This window comes from Eupeodes corollae, chromosome 1 (assembly GCF_945859685.1).
Source record: "Eupeodes corollae chromosome 1, idEupCoro1.1, whole genome shotgun sequence".
Lineage (NCBI taxonomy): Eukaryota > Metazoa > Arthropoda > Insecta > Diptera > Syrphidae > Eupeodes > Eupeodes corollae.
Window position 1 is genome coordinate 40,102,212 of NC_079147.1, and position 8,503 is coordinate 40,110,714.

Genomic DNA, 8,503 nt, shown 5'->3' on the forward strand with positions numbered 1-8,503 from the left:
TGAATGTTAAGTGATCTATTATAGTAAATGACAAACATTTAAATAGTAATATGACACTTTTATTGACAGCTTAGTTTGATAGATGTCAAATGCCAGCGAAAGCAACTTGAACAACCACGAAATGAATTACCCTTTATAATTTATTTGTTAATTTAACAAACAAAAAAAAACTTCATATGAAAGTTAAACCAATATACAGACAGACAATTTTTGACCAAAAAATTATTTTCAGAAATTGATTTGGTGCAGTAGTATGTTACAGATTTGTTTTTCTTTTACTACTTAATTTCTGAGAATTTTTGTTTAATAACCAAGGAGAATACAGGACATGTACCATATATGTATACATTATACATATTGCATGCATGTGAATATTAATTATAAAAATTCTTGGAAAATACGTTCTCTATGCTTTTGGGTTCGACATAAGTTTTAAAAGAATTTGTTGGAATGTAATTTAATATCATTTTTCACTCCAAAAAACAATATGATGATGTTTTTGATAATTTCAGTATGAAATACTTCAATGCGTTATATAAAGTTATTTGAGTCGATTTTTGTGAGAAAAAACAAAATGCAAAATATTTTTAAACAATTTTTATATTTGTTGTATTTATTACATATTTCCATTGAATTGTAATTCTTAAGACAAAAAAACTTTAAATAAATGTTTTTTGGATACCCATACTGCACTTGAGATGTCCTAAGACTTAAAGAGTTTGTTGAAATTAGTTCTATTCTGTAATGCTTGTGAAACAATTTAAAAAAAAAATCTGTCGATTTGTCTTGCTTAAAAGTTTGTCTTTATGTACTCGTATCAATTTTTACCAAATTTGCGTACTATTTTTTGTAGATTTTATTTTTTTATGAAAAAACGGATTGTTATATTTTTATACAAAAATTACTGAATATTGAAAACAATATTTTCTGTGAAATAAAATAAGTTTGAACCCAATATTTTTAATTTTTGAAAAGCTATTTGAGCCGAAAGTAAATTTGTACCAAGTTTTAGTATTGTTTTTTTTTTAGAGTTTTATTTTTTGTAAAAAAACTGTCAATTCAATTTTTTTTAAAATTTTATCAAATGTTGAAAACAATACTTCTTATAAGATAAAATTAGTTTGAAGCCAATATTTCAAATTTTTGAAGAGATATTTGAGTCGAAAATCAATTTTTACCAACTTTTATACATTTTTTTTAGGTTTTTGTTTTTCGTAGGAAAACTGTCAATTCGATTTTTCTCAAAATGTGTCCTAATGTTGAAAACAATATTTTTTATCAGAAAAAATTAGTTAGAAGCTATTATCTCAAAGTTTTTAAAAGATATTTGAGTCGAAAATCATTTTTTACCAACTTTTGTTAATTTTTTTTGGTTTTTAAGTTTTTGTAAAAAAACTGTCAATTCGATTTTTCTCAACATTTTTGGAAATGTTGAAAACATTATTTCTTATAAGATAAAATAAGCTTGAAGCCTAAATTTCAAGTTTTTGAAAAGATATTTGAATCGATATTCAATTTTTACGAACTTTGAGTAATGCTTTTTTAGATTTTTATTTTTTATAAAAAAAACTGTAAATTAGATTTTTCTAAAAATTGTATCAGATGTCAAAAACATTATTCTTCGTTGCACAAAATTGTTTTAGAGAAAGAATCATATTTCAGTCGTAAAATTTTGGAGGTGACAAATTTTTTTTTCAGTTTTATTGATTTATAAAAAAAAACCGTTATATTGATGTTTTCCAAAAAAATATATCTGTTGGGTATCACGTTACAGTATATTATATAAAATTTAATTCAAGTCTCTAGCGTTTTTGGTTCGTAAGATATTTAGAGTTAACCAAAATGTTCACCTTTTTTTCAAACTGCTATTGTAAAAAAACCACCCACGCAATTCTCTTGAGAGCCCTTTCTGCATCGTTCTGCCTTATTATCTGCATAACAAAATGTATTTGAAATCGATATCTCTTCTGGTTCTTGAGCTATGGACGACGAAAAAAACGTCGCGAAAGTACGGACGTACGGACGTACGAACGTACTTACACACGCACGCACAGACATCTTTCTAAAAATCTTTTATTTCGACTCTAGGGACCTTGAAACGTCGAGAAATGTCAAAATTTTCAATTTAGCAAATCGGACCCATTACAATAACTTCCTGTGGGAAGTTAAAAATAAATTGGGTGGCGCAACAGTCCGTTGAGAACTAGGCCCTAGTGACTTACAACTCTCAATCATTCCTGTGTGCGAGGAATGTTGTCAGGGATGGAGAGGACCTACAGTTTAATGCCGAATCCGAACTTCTAATTTGAGAAAGCACTTTTTTATGACAAGAATTACTCTTGGAGAATTTGTTAATTCCTCGGAAGGGGCAGTACCCGTGAAAAAAACTTTAGGTTGCATAGGCAGGGATCGAACCCAAGACCTCTGGCATGACAGTCTAACGCACTAACCATGATGTAACTAATTATGTACTTATCAGGATCAGAAGTAAGAAACAATTTAAGTGTATTTTCCGCTTGGACATTAACGTCAGATGTTTAATTAGGCTCATTGGCAATCTGAGTAAGATTGTTGAACTCAACAAAAATATCAGCACACATTCCTTCTGGTGTTGTCTGACCTGAATGGAGAAGCCACGAAGAATTGTGAACATTGAAATAACACGTAATAACGATTTCAGTGTTAGGATACAAGGAGAAAATTCTTTGGATAGAGTTAGACGAGCATCAATTTTTCGAGAAGCTTAAACTCTATCCAGGTTTGGGCTCCGACAAAGGAAACAATAGTGGATGATATGTTTATCCACGGAAAATTTTAACCACATAAAACTAAAGAAGGAGTTGGTACAATGACCGTATGTGTTTCACTCAGTGCCAAAACAGTTGGCCTGTTAGAGACAGGGTGGGTGAGACTGAAAATTCGATCTTAACCCACAAATATTACTATAATTTACTCTAAAACTACCAATCATTGCAATATATAAAAAAAATCTAAACATACGAATTTCTTGGTAAATCACCATATAGGAATATTTAAAAGTTCTTTTACAAAAGATCCTTTAGTACTGACGATACATTGGCCCGGACCCTAACAATAAAAACAGTGATTTGCAATCCTAATGTAATTAAGTACACATATTTAGCGAGCTTGCCCTAGGACAACTCATCAAGGAAGTAAAAAATACTTATAAGCATACCTAACGAAAACAATTGTTTGTGTATTCAACTTGTTCGTTCAAAGCTTTTTCCTTTGGATAGCTTTATTTTAGTTTAATATTAGAAGAACCAGGATGGAAAGTAAATTATCTGCAGATAAGAAAGAGGCAGAACATGTTTGTTTAAATTGTAGAGCGATCGCCTATTGGTTGTGTAGTTAGGTAGGTGACTAAAACGGATAGAGAATAGTTCATTGGCGTGCTCGGCTTTATGCAGATAGATAGATAAAGAAATGTTTATGATGATAATGAAAGAATGTTATTGGTAGGTAGAAATTAATTACTACAATCCAATCACATTCCTTCTTTCCTACAAGTTTTCAGAGCAAACATGGAGTTAAAGTTAAAAAAAAAAACAATCATACGAACAGGTACAAGAAATTGCTATTCATGTTATATTAACAGTCAGGCTCTTGTGCGTTTTGGATTTCAGTTATGACGTGACACGTAAGCAGTAGTTGTAGAGGCTGTAAGTAATACAATAAATAGGTGTATGTTGAAAAATTTATTGATTAAATATATCATATTCGTAAACCGATGGAGTGGCGCTACACGGCCATCGTTGGTATTTACAACAGTTATAGTTATAAAAATACATAAATATGTACCAAATTTTGTCAAGATAATGCGCTCTTTCATTTATGCATAGGATTTGATCTGATGAGATAAGAGGGGCTACATTTAATACAGTTAAAATAATTTAAAAAAAAAACTATTTTCAGATTCAAAATTTTACCTGAAAAATAAGGTTGTCTTCAAAAACTTAGATACCATTTTCTAAATCGAAAAACCTTTGATTTAAAACCGTTTTAGATTTAAAACTGTTTTAAAAAAACTCCTAACGCGAATCTGCTCAAAACCTTAACTTCCAAGTTTGAACTCAATCGACCCAATGGTTTAGGCTGTAAGAGGGTGGACAGACAGACAAAACAGACCGGACGAAATCGCGGGACCCACTTTTTGAGTGAGAATACAGTTCAATGCAAAGCATTAAGTCTAGCTACCTTCTTAGACGTAACACGTTTCAATAACGTCCTAACTAAATGAAGAGACGATAATTCCCATGCTTAGTGATGGAAGGATTAAAGATTCGGTAGGTAACACAATCTCTTCTAAACACGTTGTTCTATCCACGCTCGTGTATATTTAAGTCATGAGCAGTGGACAAGGCTAGGAGTCAGTCTAGATCCCACACTAAACTGGAAATTAAACATTGAAAACGGGTTAAGAGGCGGACTGTTCGATTTTTATCAAAAATTCACTGAAAGTCGAAAACAATATTTTCTGTGAGACAAATAAATTTTGAAGACAATATTTTTAATTTTTAAAAAGCTGTTCGAGCCCAAAGTAAATTTTTACCAAGTTTTAGTATTGTTTTTGTTTTTAGGTTTTTATTTTTTGTAAGAAAACTGTCAATTTGATTTTTCTTCAAATTTTACCAAATGTTGAAAACAATATTTGTTTTGGAAGCCATTACCAACTTTGATCAATGTTCTTATTTTTTTATAAAAAAAAAACTGTCAATTAGATTTTTTTCAAAATTTTTCGGTATGTTAAAAACAATATTTCTTAGAAATGAAAATTAGTTGCAAGCCATAATCACTAATTTTTAAAAAGATATTTGTGTCGAAAATCTTTTAAGTTTTTATTAAAAAAAAACTGTCAATTTGATTTTTCTTCAAATTTTACCGAATATTGAAAACAATATTTGTTTTCAGATAAAATAAGTTGGAAGCCATTACCAACTTTGATCAATGTTCTTATTTTCTTATAAAAAAAAAACTGTCAATTCGATTTTTCTTTAAATTTTACCAGATGTTATGTTATGTTTTTTATTCGTAAAATTTTGGAGCTGACAAATTTTTTTTTTCAACTTTTTTGATTTATAAAAAAACCATTTATCGGATTTTTTTTCCAAAAATATACTTTTTTGGTATCATATTTCAATATATTATTTACAATTTATTTCAAGTCTATAGCGTTTTTTGTTCTTGAGATATTTAGGTTTAACCAAAATGTTTTTTTTTTTTAAACTGATATGGTAAAAAACTACCAACGCAATTTTCTTGATAGCCCTTTCTGCATCTTTCTGCATTATTATCTGTAAAACAAAATTTATTTGAAGTCGATACTTCTTCTGGTTCTTGATCTATGTGCGAAGAAAAAAACGCCGCGAATGAACTGACGTACAAACCTACGTATCTACACACGCACGCACGCACCGATATCTTTCTAAAAACGTCGAGACATGTTAAAATTTTTAATTTGACAAATCGAACCCATTACAATAACTTCCTACGGGAAGTTAAAATCTTGATAAAATGTATAAACATTCATTTTTGATTCAAAATGTTAGAAATAAAAACACATTAAAATATTCAAAAGTTGTTGCTAACTGTGAATTCATTTCTTGTTAAAATTCTATAACTTTTAAAAGAACCACGGAAACCTACAAAAAAAGTAAAAAATTGATAAAAAGTAGTTTTCAGCACAAGTGTTATGAAAACAAAGAAAAATATCGACTTCAAATTTTGTGACTCAATTTTGTTAAAGTTTTTGGAAAAGCGGCGGGCATGGGTGCGAGGTCATCAGTGTGGGTTGCATTTCAGCCACTTTTTTTATTCATTATATAAATTAAAATAAGTGAGAGACATTTTTGAAAACAAATGACACATCTCAAATAAAAAATTGAATAATTATTAAACAAACTAATATGATTACTTAATCATAATAAAGTAATGAGATATCTCAGTAAGAAACCAGGACAACAATCACAATTGAAAAAAAAAAAAACGAGAAGAAATAAATCATTTCCATCAGACATTTTTCCTTTGAAAAATGTCATTATCATTATCTAGAAGCTAATTAATTAACAAATAATTTTATAAGACAAATAAAATTTATTTCAAAGACTAACTTATTTTACTTGATATTCACGGGGAGCGAAAATTTCCATAACATTTAAAAATATTATTGTTTTCTTTTATTAATTTCATTGTCTGTTTTAAGACAACAAAGACATCATTTCGTTTCACTCCACTTGTGGTTTTCTTTGTATATATTATATTTTCTATGTTTTTCTTTCAAAGATTTATATTTTTAAACAAAACATTTATTATTTTTACTAACACATTTTCTTTCCCTCAGTGTATAATTAATTAAAATTTTTATATTCTTCGTACTAAAAGAAACAGATTATAGTTTTTCTTACTTATCTTAAAAGTCATCACACATCACGCTGCAATGAGAAAATTTCCTTTGATATAATCGCGTAGTAGGGTAGTAAAATTCCGTTCCTTTATAACTGTTTGTTTTGCTTCTTGGGTAAAATATCTATAGAAATTTTCAACCTCCATTACTCTTTAGGATACCCCAACATCGCCATCATCAGAACCCTCAAAGCGCAGATGCCTTTATTGAATTTTTCTTTTTATTTTCCTATCCATCGTATAGGGCTTAATGTATAGTATATAAATGCATTACCTGTTGCTTATGAGGAAAATGGTTGTATCTACTATCTTTTGAGTAAAATGTGAAATGGTGTAGTTTTTCTGTGGTACATAAATAGATACCTTACCTACCTACTATGCCACCTTCTGTTTATAAAGTACACCAAATTATTGATAAAAGAAAATCGAATGGGAAAATATACAAATCTTTGAAAAAACAACTCAATTCGAAAAGAAAACTTAACTCAAACGAACTGTAAGTTCGAAATAATTGTATGTAATTATTCCAATCAATATTAAGACGCCGAAATTTCAGGCTAACGACCTCGACGTCGACGTGTCGACGTGTCGTCGCGGTCGGCGCTGTCTGTTTATTGGCGGTTGTCCCTGTCAGCTCGCGGCCATTTATTTTCGTTATTCAAAAGCGAAAACATGAATTTATTGACGCTAGCGTATAAACAAAACCATCAAAAATAAAATACAAATATTTTATATCTCCAAGTGGGTTGTGAATTTGTGATGTGCGATGTCTGCATATCTTTTTTTCAATAATTAATTTGTTGATATTTTAATAGAGAGGTATTAGTAATCTCTTGGAAAAACAATTAAACAATACAAAAATAGTATAAACAATTTTCATATACGGTACATAAACATATATATATATAAGTTGTCTATTAATTACTTAAGATGTATGTAAAACAGAAATATACGAGGAGATATTTACCAGAATGTGAAAGACTGGACACTAAAAAACAGGGGGTTGTTTTGGGTGCTTGAGTTTCGCATTCACGATTCACGTTTCACGATTCTACGATTCCACGATTTCACGATTCACTTAAATCCAGTTCCTTTGAGTGGTTGAATGAAAGAAAGGTGCGCACCACCCATCCCTAATTTTGTTTCCGTTTCTGTTTGTTGTTGTTTTTTAAAGTTGGCGTGTAGACCTTTTTTACAACATATATGTCGAGATATATACTACGAGGTTCACAGGGTATGGAAGTTATCTCACTTTTCACAGTAAATTACACAAAAACAAGAAATTATTCAACAACAACAAAAACAAAAATTGAATAAATGAAATTTATCCTAGAATAAAACTGTTTTCAAACGAAGAAGCACTACGAAAACGTTAAAAAGTCTCAGTTTCTCGAATACAAAAATTGTTGTTTAGCATTCCCACTCATTAGAGAGGCCACTAAAAATAGAACCGGATAAAACTGAGTTTTTGAATTTTGTTTTTTTTTTTAACTTGACTCGTAGTAAAAATCAAAAAGAAAAAAAAACGGCTGTGTTTTTTTAGTTCGAAATGTTTGCTGTTTTTTAATTTGTATTTTCTTAAATGTATATAGAAAGATTTGCGTGGAGTTAAAAATATACACTTTTGAAAATAAAAACAAATTCACAAAAATAGATTCAATGCAGTTTGTGTGATGTTTTGCGTTACGGAATTTTGAAAATAATGTTTATTGTTTATTTTTTGAAATATAATAAAAATATCTTTTTGGAGGAATATATAAAAAAAAGAAGAATCCTTGGCAATGCAGAAAAAAAGCTACAGACGGTGAGGTGAAGGACGATACAACAACGGTATTATAATGAGAGATTCGCGCGTGGTTATGGTTACACCCGCCAACGGAAACTGAGAGCGCAGTAACGTTGAAAGCGAGTTTTTAGGCCGTTGGCCGAGAAATGGTCTATTCTACCATATATCTGGTTTTTCTTTTTTTTTTTTGGTCTTGAGTTGAGGCTTGACGGTTTTGTTTGTTGTTCTTTCAATGTTTTTAGAGCGAGTGAGTAAAATTCTTGCAGGAGATTAGGGATGTGGTTTTTCGTTTGT

At 29.8% G+C, this 8,503-nt stretch overlaps 1 protein-coding gene across 1 annotated transcript in view; it reads right to left on the bottom strand.

Moving 5' to 3' along the window:
• Nucleotides 1-8,503, bottom strand: part of LOC129942291 (uncharacterized) — a 63,593-nt gene extending 55,090 nt beyond the window's left edge. The window contains exon 1 of the mRNA XM_056051162.1: nt 7,391-8,503. The gene's annotated coding sequence lies outside the window, so the exon portion shown is untranslated. The remainder of the gene's footprint in view (nt 1-7,390) is intronic.